The following is a 10,000-nucleotide window of genomic DNA, read 5'->3' as shown; positions in this document are numbered from 1 at the left end:
GGGCTTTAGGGTTTCAAGAAAGGATGCCCGGAAGGGGAAAGAAAGAGGCATAAACACTCAGGACACTTCGTTACTAGGACCGAAGGAATGGCACGTCGAACTACTGCTACACCAGGAAAGTTGACTTGCCAAGCGTTATACGCGCAGGAGGGGGAACTCCCAAAGGCTGCACAAACTGTCTGCCATCGAATCGAAAGAAGCTCGTATAGACGTAAGGTTCTGAAAGAAAAGAAGATAAGATATAGAAGAGAGAAGCTTCTTTCTAGAACACTACACTTGTAGCTCTTATGCGCCGTAGGTTTTGAAAGATGCTCGACCAGCGGGAGTAGGTAGTTTCCGGAAGCTCTTAACAACATTGCATTCTATACGCTATTTCTTTTATCGTTCGTATACTCACTTGCTTTCTTTTCTTTGTCTTCTATCGTTCGTAACCTATAAATGTATACTCACTTGCGGTGGCGTGCTTTCTTCTCTGAGTTCTTTCCCTTGGTGCCACCGGCCCTTCGCATTCTTTCCGGTGTTTCTTTCTAGATGAATGGGTAGGAACAGGTTGGTCCTTCCCGAGGTTCGTTATAGGGCTATTCTTTCGTCTTTATTGTAGCTATTCTTCGCATCTCGTCGACATCTCGTCTTCGAAAGATAGTCTTTATTTTCTCGTCTTTATTGTAGCTATTCTTTCTTATGTTGATCAATATTCTCAGTCTAGAAGCCCCCTCCTCACAGCCATTCTTTTATATCATGCCAGCCTCTATCCCTTTCGCTTACGCTTTCAGTGAACTATTGAAGCTATCGAGAGAGTACCAAACGCTGACGGTGACGAAGCTTCTTTGCATCCCGTAGTGATGTGGTACTAAGCGACTACCCTTCCAGAGTCGTACAACGAAGTGATTAGCAAACCAGAGTGACGCAAGGCTCTAAGCTCGTACCTTAGAAGCTTTTTATGCTCTCTCCGCTCGAGTAGGTGCTTTGCTTTAGCCCAGCTCTAATCGATTGAAACTCTCTCTGTCTCTTTGCCCAGCTGAATAAGTATAAAAGACTCACTCGCTCACATCGTTGGACTTGAGCACTAACCCCTATTCTATTTATTCTCGCCTGCCCGCTGAATCAGTACTTCTGTCTGAGCTTTTCTAATCATACCTTTCTCCTTCTGTGAGCTACATAATAGATTCTATTTCTCCTGAACCTGCTAACAAGCGCCGGCTAATAGTAGAATTTCCCTCTACTTCTCCTTCACTTCCCCTTGCTTAACCTAAGGGCCCTACCCTTTCCTTTCTATTCTCGCTCATTCCCGATCACGGATTGAGGTTATGAAGTATTCATAGAGAAAGCGACTGAACAACTCTACTTCGGCTGAGCTTCTGAACTCTATTTCTTCCTCAGCACAAGCGCTAAGCGATAAGAATTCCTTTCTTTATGCTGCTGGCCTTTTCTAGCCTGATAGTGAATGAAAGTTCAAGCAAGGTATGTCGAATTCCGCTCTTGCTTTGAGGACTCACTTTACCTTTTGCTCTTCTCTTGGAGTTCCTTGGAATTAATAATCAATAGCGGGGTCTCTCTCTCGACTGAGGTAGGTCACTCACATCTGGGCAGACACGCACTACGGGAATTCACTAGAGACACAGCCTTCTTCTAGCCATCTCCTTCACTAAATCAAGGGTAAAAGACCGAACCTGAACTGAATTGAAAGATGATGAAGTACGGAGCTAGCTCTCTGACTGGTGGTTCCCCCCAGGAGCAAGAACAATCTCTTCTACGAGAATATCAAATCACATCACGGACCCTATTGACCGATATGGATTTTGAACCGCTGCTAATGCTAAGCCATCAACAAAGCAACTCAATTTTTCCCTACTTTAAAGCAAGTGTGGTGAAGAACATAGATCATCGAGAAAGTCATCTTCTTTGCGTGGAGAAAACCAAACAAGCAAACTGCTAGGATGAATCAGATCAGTCAGTGCCCATCGACCGTTTGAAGACAATGAATGGTATTCGCGGCTCAGCTTTCGCCCAATCGATGACGTGGTACTTCTTTCTCCTTTCTTCTGGCCCTATCCACTCGACCAAATCCTTTCTCCTATCTGATCTACTCGACTATAAGGTATTCTTAATCGCTCCAGTAGAGGAGTGGGAAGCGAAGACCGTCTCATCAATCCAAAAGCATTCTTGTCCTACCTAAAGACAGGCACCCATTGGGAGGAAATGTATGGGACTTGGCTCTTAACGGCGAATGGTACAGGGGAAGGGCTCGGCTCTTAACTCATGCGGTAAGCTGGAGCTAATACCAGGGTAGCTTACTCTCCCCCATGTCTCAAAAATCCGATCTGCCGGCTTTGGTGTGGTTTCGGAGATCCATGGGCATTATCTTCTATAAATAATAACAGCGACCTATTGTAGATAAGCTTCTTTCTGTAACACTACACTTGTAGCTCTTATGCGCCGTAGGTTCTGAAAGATGCTCGACCAGCGGGAGTAGGGCTGTAAGAGTCTATAGTTTCTAGCTAGTATATGCTTATGCTTATAAAGCTCTACAGTATAGTAGCAAAGAAACCGCTGCTAGGATGCCAAGAGACTCTACGAGGCAATAAGGCGTGTTATATGCTTATAACAAGGTAGTTTACTTGCATAGGCACAGGTGGCACTCTCTTAAAGAGTCAAATCGATCTTCCCGTTCTCCGCTCCTATATTTACTAGTTCATTCATAGCTCTTAGAGAGAAAGCTCTACCTCTAGCCCTTACATCCCTTCTAGCTCTATGATTGAGATTAGCTAGCCTTAAGCTCTTCCCGCTTCGTTTCTGTTAATCACCCCCGGTTCTTGTTGTCTTACATAGTTCTTACCCATTGATAGCATGGGATATGATCACAAGAGCTGATTCAATCGGGTTCACATCATCGGGTATGATCACTGCTAGCAATCCAGTTAGTTAGGTCTCTCTTCGCGGGAGTAGGTAGTTTCTTATATACGATCTTTCTTATGCACCGTAGGTTCTGAAAGATGCTCGACCAGCGGGAAAGGAGTCTATCTATCTGGCTTTGAATCCATTCTATGGCTAATCTTTAGCGTTCTATCGCGATTATGAGATCGCATGGGTTTTACCATTACCCTACATTCAAGCCTAAACTACGGATGTCAGCTAAAGAGAGCTACCATTGGAACTTCTAAGAGCATCAAGTATCGCTCGCTGTCAGGTAAGGCATAAAAGTGGAACGTCATATCCGAGTTTGGGGTACAAAGTGCATTTTTTCCAACAACAAGTCCCGATTGCCCTATCTCTTAAGGGTAGCATTTGGCTAGAAAGACCGAACTACCTACATATCCTCTTCTGAAGAAGAATCAGACCCTCTGTAGTTCTATCAATCTATAAGCCGATTTAACAAGAATCCGCGCTCGGGAAGATGAAGGGGAAGATGAAGGGTAGGATGGAGGGGAGGTACCGGGCAATCAAAGAAAGAAGCCAGCTTAAAAGCACCCTGGTCGAAGCAAAGCGCATGCGATGAGGGGAAGAGATGACCAGCAGATTTCAGCACAGGGTAGACAGTGGTATGGAGGTCAGCAGGGACAGTGGCGTGGACAGAATCAGAATAGGGGAGGTCAGTCAGCTTATGGTCGAAATCAGTATGGAGGTCAGAGGCAGAATCAGCAGTTTCAGCAGCAGCAGCCTAGACAGTGGCAGAATCGTCAACAGGGGCAAGGCCGTTATTCAGTGTATGGGGGCAATCCTAATATGATTCCAGTTGCTCCTTGTGCTACATGTGGTGGACATCATCCGGGGAAGCCTTGTTATAGACAGACTGGAGCATCTTTCTTGTGTGGTAGTATGGCACATAGGGCAAAGGATTGTACAGTGTCGCGTAACACTGGTGGTGGAGGAAGTGGCAGTGGAGGTCAGCAGAATCAACAGAATCCTTCAGGCAGAGTGTTTGCATTGACCGCTAATCAGGCGGCAGCTAATTGCTAATTCAGGTACCGTTTTCTGGAACACTTCTTGTGGGTAAACGTGAAGCTTATGTGTTATTTGATACTGGTTCGACTCATTCTGTTGTGTCCTTATCATTTGTTCGTTATCTTGGAGTTTTGCCTTCATTACTTGATCCTCATATGTTAATTGCTACCCCAATGGGTAATTCTTTGATTCTTTCTGATGAGTACCGAGGGTGTCCGATAGTTGTGGGAGATAGGAATTGTAAGGTCAACTTGCTTCCGATGATGATGCATAACTTTGACATTATTCTGGGTATGGATTGGCTGAGTGAGCATTGTGCAACAATTGACTGTTTGGGAAAACGTGTGATCTTTGGAGATGTGAATCAACCAGAATTTGTGTTTCAGGGGTCTCAACCAGGTTCAAATTATTTCAGCTTTAAAGGCGAATAAACTTTTTTGTCTAAGGGCTATCTTGCTTTTGTGAAGGATACATCTAAAGATGAACCTCGCATTGAGGATTATCCAGTTGTGAATGAGTTTGCAGATGTCTTTCCTGAAGAGCTACCAGGTTTGCCACCACAGCGAGAAGTCTAGTTTACTATTGAACTTGTTCCAGGTTCCGAACCTATTTCTAAGGCGCCGTACAGGATGGCACCATTGGAGTTGCAAGAATTGAAAGAGCAGCTGCAAGGGGCGAAGTACTTTTCGAAGATAGATTTGAGATCGGGTTACCACCAGTTACGAGTAAGAGATGAGGATATTCCGAAGACAGCATTTCGCACTCGATATGGGCATTATGAGTTCCTTGTGATGTCTTTTGGGTTTCTTCCTTCTGTTTCTCTTTTATGAAAAATCCTACTTGAGGTTTGTGTGTATAGACTATCCGTAAATATTCATTCCACCAGGCTATCGGTTTAGCTATGAAAATCTTTAGTTGCAACTGGTCGAGCTAGGTTATGAAAGAACTATGGCATAGCTACTATATAAGCTATATAAAGTCAATAGCAAGACTTGCTGTACTGGCTCTATATGCTTATGGCAAGTGAGTATACCTTTTCTATATACGGTATACGAACGATAAAAGCAAGAATAGGAAGCCTACGATCAAAGACCTAGATGATCCATAGGCCCGAAGCGCTAGTACTCGTTGATCTATACTGTATATAGCCGCCTGCATTCCCACTCTATCTTGGACAGTTTAGTTCCATCTTCTGCGTCTATCTAAGTAGATTCCTACCTAATATCTAGAAGCAAGCCTAGGTTCAGACAGCAAGCCGGTTCCATATTTCTGGGTATCCATTTACTTATGGTCGTATGCAGATGAGATTCTACGACCTAAAGCTGCTTACAATTTATCCGCTTGTAAGAACAAGTTAGTCTGTTAAGCTAACAAGGATGTATATGGTGAAGCAAGTGGATGAGGAGTGGACTGCATTGAAGAGCATGCTCCCTATACCCACCCTTATGAGCTAATACCTGATAGACGAAACGAGTTGTTGTCTTTAAGGCGAGATGAGTTATTGCCATTTCGTTTTGACGGAGGAAAGGAGCAGACTTTAGTTGACGGAAAGAAAATGTATATTGATAAGTTCAATCTCGTCCCAGCCCGATGATTCCAAATCATGGAACCTATGGTCGTACATCATAGGCTAACCGTAGAAGCATTTCGTATGGGGCGGGCCGCTGCTCTTTCTGTTAGCAATTCCAGCAGACCCCTACTTCTTCCTCAATAAGGCTAAAGCCATGCACGAATGAAGCTACGCGCCAACGAACAACACACGCACTTCGGCCGCCCTTCCGGAACGCAGTTTTTAAACCTATACTATGCCATTTGTCAGACATTTAGTACTTGCGATCAAAGCATCAAGCCTGCCGGGAGTCAATCTCGCTTAGTGTTATACGCTATGGGATTTCATAGCATATGGGCTCAACATAGATTCCCGTGGGCAGACCTTAACTATGGATCTAGGCCCGTCAAACAGTCGCTAGAATGAATAACAACGGAGATCGGACTCTTTGAGAAAGTCGACCCATACGGTTATTACCCGCGCCTTATGTTAGGCTCTATACAAGGTCAGCTCCATAGTGTCGAACACGTTGCATCTTTCAGCTCGATACAGCAATTCCAGCAACAGCAGTTGGGAGGCCACCATAGGTGTTTGTACCTCTGGGGTCCCAGAATGGCGATATAACGCGCAATTCTAGTCATAGAATGTATTTTCTACATTTCTTTTGGAAGATAAGATAGAGTAGAATCTTGGCTTGGAAAGGCTGAGAGGGTGGAACCTAACCTATACCTTAACCTTAACCTATAGGCAGGGCTAGTTGCTTGCTAGCAAGAGGTAGAAGCTCAGTCTATAGCTCCTAAACGGCTAGACGAATTAGCTCTCTACTAGGGCACATGACTATCAATCTTCTCGTCGAGAAGAGTGCCAATCTCTCTAGGTTAACGGCAAGGTTAAGTGCTAGCATTACAGCCTATATGATGTTGTCTACGGGTCATCTAGGTCTTTGATCCGCTTAAAAGGTTCTTTCTCTTGTGTAAAATCAGTCATCTCTTCTCTTTCTCTTCTAGAATCATTTCTATCCCGCTCTCGGATAATGAAAATACATAGTACCCACTAGATAAAGACAAGTCCTTTCAGTCGCCCTCATACACCTCCCGGCTGTAGCGTATCACCCCGCCTAGCTATTTTTATCCCGCTTAGTCTTCGCTTTCTTCCATAACCTTTGGTCGAGTATTACATACCTCTCCCCGATTGAGCTCTTTAAAAGAAAAAAGAGAAATGTCCCGGGAATTCAGTCTAAGTCTGAGTCACCTGAGTCTAATTCGGAGTCTGATAATGAGAGGTGTAGAAAGAGAGCAGAAGACTCTACCATCTCGGGAATCTTTCTTCAAGATACTTTCTTTCAAGTCAAGACAAGCAAGGAAGGGTAAATCATAGATAGTAATTCCACTGGCACCTTTCTCGACCGGCCCGCCAGGACTTGGAGCTTTATATATAATTAGATTTTCCTCTTTCTCGGGAAGCATATAAAAGAAAAGGTCGAGGTTCTGAAAGAAGAGTTGGCGAAGTAAACAATTCCATCTTCCAACAGTAGCTGCTGGTTCTCGACTCCGCTATGACTCTTATCGAATCCACCCCCTTTTTCATACCATACAAGGAATTTCGACTGAGAATGACACCTTATTCGCTCTGCTACAACGAACGAAATAGCAGACCATTGAGGGCGGCTCAAACCATCCTTTTGACCGGGCCCACTTTCTTTTATCGCCTTATTCACTTTCTTTTATCGCCTTATTGAAGCAAAGTGGTGGAAACAGGTGATGAGTCTGGGAAGTCAGTGCATTTAGAGTTCACTTCTTTTGGACTTTTATGGAGTCGAGCTACTTTGCGAAAGAACGTCAGAGAGTGAGAGTGAAGCTTTGCCCCGAGAGGATATCTATACAGTCTTCTTTCTATCCTTCTACCTGACCTGCTCTATAAAGGAATGCTTCTAGGAGTTGGAGATCAACCAGCTCTGATAGAAGAAATGTAATTTCTTAGTTCTCAACTTAGGAACCTGGCACCTAGATATTGACCTAAACCAATCGCACTAACCGCGGGTCTTCTTTCTTTATCAAATGATTCGCCTGAACCACATATTAAGATTACATCAAGTAATCCCACGACAAGCATTAGGGTAGGGGACATTTTATTTTGTTTTGATTATTCGGTCTCGCCAGCCTTCCTCTTGGCTAAGCTCCGCTTGCTCCAAACCATGAGATCCAAGAAGGGGGTGGACAAAGAAGCTTCGTCGGATCTTCCCTGAAAGCAGGGGAAGGCAAAGAACCATGAGACGGGTTGATCGAAGAGCTGCTAACAAGCGAAGGCAGGATTGAACTGATTGATTGTTTGATTTTGCTCGGAGGATGCACAGAACAGCGTCGCTCGCTTCCGTCCTATTCTCTTAGTCTACTATGCATGGCAACCTCGACGGATTTGGTAGGGCTGAGTGAGGGAGATTGATCGCTTAGCTGCTTTGCTTAGCTCGGAACGATGGACAGCAGATAGCTCCGAACACAAGCTATGACTGATTAGCAGTGCACTGCGTAGGTTGCTGCTTATCCCGGGATAGGAACGAATGAGCTGCCCTTTGCCCGGCCGATCATCCAATGCTTTCGTCCGTCTCCGCTCAACTTGGAGGATAAATGCATTTACTGGGCGACTCGAGGAGGCGGGTACGAATGAAAAGTCCATCAAGCCCAAGCCGAGGTCGGAGATAGAATGGCTTCAAGCTCTCATGATCGTCGACCGAGCTGAGAAGAAGCACTAGCAGTTCTCGTCGAATAACCGATTGCAGTTTTTTATTCTCCTCAGTTCATGAGTTATTGTTAGGCCCTACGACTAGTAGTGCGTTCACTCCCGGATTAACACTCACAAAGGAATGGCTTTTAGAAAGATTCTTTGGTAGGAAGGTCTCTCAATTCCTATACTATGCTCCCAACAGCTGATTATCATGTAATGTCAAACCTTCAGCGTATTCTGATTCACTTGCCGGCTATGCGCAATAGGGATTGCTGCTTCCACGGCTGTCTCCACTCGGTCAAATGCATCCGCCTCTGTCTCTATCTCCACTGCTGGATCGACAGAAGATATTTCAGAGTGAAGCTTTGCCCCGAGAGGCTGTAAAGAAGGTATATCGGCTCAACATTCGGACATATAAAAGAAGTCGTGAACTCCAGAAAGGAGGGAACTCAAAGAAAGATACCTGCGAATGGTACTGCTACTTTAAAGCCTAGGGCTAATAGCAAGACAGAGAGATTCGTGGCGTGGAGAGATGTGCTAGACTCTATTTTTATCCTAATAGCCAGCCCCATCCTCTTTCAGATTCCAGTTACCATCAGATTGAATGAAAGGGATGACCAGCAGATGATAGCAAGGCTAAACAGATTCGAGATTCTCGATCAGATGAGCGAACAGGGCAAGCACGTACTACCAGAAGAGTAGACCTCAGGGCGAGATAAAGGTGAGGGCCGAAGAAGGCATTGACTTGAAGGGGACTTACCTGTAAGTGATATCTAGTAAACTACCTTATGTGTGATGCAAGGTTTTCTTACTCTGTGTCGGTCGTTGTAGTTGATATTGATTCGATAGGCCTCTTGTATTAGAAAAGACTTCATTCTTCCACTTTCTCGTGCTACTTAACTCACAGTAGTGCACTCAATAGCCTAAGAGTGGCTTCAAAGCTGAGAAGAGAGGAGACATAGTGGTCCCCCCCGGACCGCCCGGATCCCACGAGTGAATCGAAAGTTGGATTTCGCCTTAATGTTTCTTAGGGTTGAAAGAGAAAAATGAGATGTCCGAAACCAGCATTGAGTGAAGTTCCTTCCTCTATAGCAGCTGATTCCAAGCAATGAAATTACCTCCTTAATAGCTTCTTTGGACAGCTAGTCTTTCCTCTGCTACATCCGCTGATCAGGTCACGTGAATTCCAACTAAATCTTTTACACCGGTGTATCGTACTCTCTCGACCAGGTCATCATAAGAAAATACTGCTAAATCTTTCCGAAGTGAGAGAGGGGGGGAAGGCGCGCTACAACTAACATAACAGCCAGCTGAAAAACGTTAGCTAGCTAGGCTAGCGCGCAATGGCATTCTCTGATAGGGGCTCGCTTCTTCAAGCTCCGCCCAAACCTATACAAGGTGCTGCTCGCTTTCTCTCGGCCACTAGTGGCTTATGTAGTGGTCGGCATTCCTACGTGCTCCTCCTTGCCCCCCCACTTAAGAATCCAAAGGTTACCTTTGGATGTTGTCGTGACGCTTTGGTTACGAAGGTTACCGGGGTCGGATGGATTCAGTCAGCGAAAGTCCCCCCAACTCAATCAATATCAACAACATGTCGTGACCGGTTAGGCTTGGTTTATTTTGTCAGAAAATAAAGTAGGTTTCGGGGGTTCATTGATTAGTACACCTCAGGTGCTGGTAAGGTCGGGACCGTGGTCGTCCGTCTCCGGTTTGCCGGCCGAGAATATTTATGAGATTGACCAGCCAGCTGGGTTGGTTTGGCTTTTCTTTTCTATTGAAAAGGAGTCA

At 45.0% G+C, this 10,000-nt stretch overlaps 1 protein-coding gene across 1 annotated transcript in view; it reads left to right on the top strand.

Moving 5' to 3' along the window:
- Positions 1 to 10,000, top strand: part of LOC135150731 (cytochrome c biogenesis CcmF C-terminal-like mitochondrial protein) — a 13,483-nt gene that overhangs the window by 3,072 nt on the left and 411 nt on the right. Inside the window, exon 1 of the mRNA XM_064087692.1 lies at positions 1 to 10,000. This exon is cut by the window's left edge and continues 3,072 nt beyond it; it is cut by the window's right edge and continues 411 nt beyond it. The gene's annotated coding sequence lies outside the window, so the exon portion shown is untranslated.

Source organism: Daucus carota, chromosome 1 (assembly GCF_001625215.2).
Source record: "Daucus carota subsp. sativus chromosome 1, DH1 v3.0, whole genome shotgun sequence".
Classification (NCBI taxonomy): Eukaryota; Viridiplantae; Streptophyta; class Magnoliopsida; order Apiales; family Apiaceae; genus Daucus; species Daucus carota.
This window is presented reverse-complemented; position numbering and strand designations above follow the sequence as displayed.